Source organism: Styela clava, chromosome 2, assembly GCF_964204865.1.
Source record: "Styela clava chromosome 2, kaStyClav1.hap1.2, whole genome shotgun sequence".
Lineage (NCBI taxonomy): Eukaryota > Metazoa > Chordata > Ascidiacea > Stolidobranchia > Styelidae > Styela > Styela clava.
The window spans coordinates 27,709,429-27,711,928 of NC_135251.1; the positions used below are offsets into that span (position 1 = coordinate 27,709,429).

Here is a 2,500-nt window from a genome sequence, read left to right on the forward strand (position 1 = left end):
AAGAACGGCCATGCACCACCACCCACAGAATCAAGAAAGAGCTCTCAATCTGTCAATCCTACCTGTGTCCGGGCCGGGTGAGTTTCCCCGTGTTGAGTCAAATTAAGCCGCAGGCTCCACTCCTGGTGGTGCCCTTCCGTCAATTCCTTTAAGTTTCAGCTTTGCAACCATACTTCCCCCGGAACCCAAAGACTTTGGTTTCCCGGAAGCTGCCGGAAAGGTCGTCATGGTAACGCCTCCCGATCGCTAGTTGGCATCGTTTATAGTCAGAACTAGGACGGTATCTGATCGTCTTCGAACCTCTGACTTTCGCTCTTGATTAAAGAAAACATTCTTGGCGAATGCTTTCGCAGTAGTTCGTCTTCCGCCGATCCAAGAATTTCACCTCTAACGGCAGAGTACGGACGCCCCCGTCTGTCCCTCTTAATCATTACCTCGTGCTCCGAAAACCAACAAAATAGAACCGAGGTCCTATTCCATTATTCCATGCAACACTATGCAGGCGAACAGCCTGCTTTGAACACTCTAATTTTTTCAAAGTAAACTTATCGGCCACCGCCGACACTCAGTCAAGAGCACCGACGGAGAACCGAAGGTGAGGCGAACGCAACCAGTGACACGCCTTGCGACGGACCGGCGGCGCTCGCCCAAAATCCAACTACGAGCTTTTCAACCGCAACAACTTTAGCATACACTGTTGGAGCTGGAATTACCGCGGCTGCTGGCACCAGACTTGCCCTCCAATGGATACTCGTTAAGAGTTTTAGGATGTACTCATTCCAATTACAGGGCCTCGTTAGAGTCCTGTATTGTTATTTTTCGTCACTACCTCCCCGTGTCGGGAATGGGTAATTTGCGCGCCTGCTGCCTTCCTTGGATGTGGTAGCCGTTTCTCAGGCTCCCTCTCCGGAATCGAACCCTGATTCCCCGTTACCCGTTATCACAAAGGTAGGCACGTAGCGTACCTTCGACAGTTGATAGGGCAGACACTTGAATGATACGTCGTCGGTGCAGAGACCGTACGATCCGCGTGGTTATCCAGAGTCATCAAACGTCACAGGACGAACCCGGTCGGTTTTGATCTGATAAAAGCGCGCCTCCCGAAGTCGGCGCTTAATGCATGTATTAGCTCTAGAATTACCACAGTTATCCACTTCGCTTACGAGACCAAATAAACCAAGACTGATTTAATGAGCCATTCGCAGTTTCGCTTTACGAGAACTCGTACTTGCACCTGCATGGCTTAATCTTTGAGACAAGCATATCACTACTGGCAGGATCAACCAGATAGCTGCGACAGCTGCGCTCGGCCCTTGCTGGGCCGCCCGGCGCGTGCTCGTCGCATTCGTTTAAGACCGAGGCGATCGCCTGCGGCCGTACTCAGCTTCGACAGTCGCTGGCCGCGACGTCCACGCTCTCGCCGGCAGTGCCAGGCGGAGCGATTTGCGTTTTTTCTTTGCTCGCCCTCTCTCGGGCTCGATCCATTCAGTTTCGCACAAACAAGAGCTCTGCCGGCCGCCTGCAGCGGTGCCTAAAACCCGGGCATAACAATGCGACCGTTCTGCTAGGCCGACAAGCGCTCAAGCCAGACGCTCGATCGAACGCCCCCTACATATTAGTCGAGACAACGGCTCGCTCATTAGCATCGCGTTTGTACTTTAACTTTTTTCGGCTCGGCTTCTTTCGACGCCGATGCCGGCGACGCAGCACTCTCTCGCCCGCCAGCCACCGAGAAAAGGGTGCGCTCCGACCGGCCCCGCACCGCTCTTTCTTGGCTCATTCGAAATTACTGTCTTTCGCTCTGACATGCCTTACCTAGGGTTAGGTTAGTATGCTTGCACGTTTGTACTTTAACTTTTTTCGGCTCGGCTTCTTTCGACGCCGATGCCGGCGACGCAGCACTCTCTCGCCCACCAGCCACCGAGAAAAGGGTGCGCTCCGACCGGCCCCGCACCGCTCTTTCTTGGCTCATTCGAAATTACTGTCTTTCGCTCTGACATGCCTTACCTAGGGTTAGGTTAGTATGCTTGCACGTTTGTACTTTAACTTTTTTCGGCTCGGCTTCTTTCGACGTCGATGCCGGCGACGCAGCACTCTCTCGCCCGCCAGCCACCGAGAAAAGGGTGCGCTCCGACCGGCCCCGCACCGCTCTTTCTTGGCTCATTCGAAATTACTGTCTTTCGCTCTGACATGCCTTACCTAGGGTTAGGTTAGTATGCTTGCACGTTTGTACTTTAACTTTTTTCGGCTCGGCTTCTTTCGACGCCGATGCCGGCGACGCAGCACTCTCTCGCCCGCCAGCCACCGAGAAAAGGGTGCGCTCCGACCGGCCCCGCACCGCTCTTTCATGGCTCATTCGAGTTTACTGTCTTTCGCTCTGACATGCCTTACCTAGGGTTAGGTTAGTATGCTTGCACGTTTGTACTTTAACTTTTTTTGGCTCGGCTTCTTTCGACGCCGATGCCGGCGACGCAGCACTCTCTCGCCCGCCAGCCACCGA

General features: G+C 53.9%; 1 non-coding gene across 1 annotated transcript in view; it reads right to left on the minus strand.

The window, feature by feature from the left end:
- Positions 1-1,290, minus strand: part of LOC144420213 (small subunit ribosomal RNA) — a 1,810-nt gene extending 520 nt beyond the window's left edge. The window contains exon 1 of the ribosomal RNA XR_013474566.1: positions 1-1,290. This exon is cut by the window's left edge and continues 520 nt beyond it. This is a non-coding gene — a ribosomal RNA (small subunit ribosomal RNA).
- Between the last annotated feature and the right edge of the window lie 1,210 nt (positions 1,291-2,500).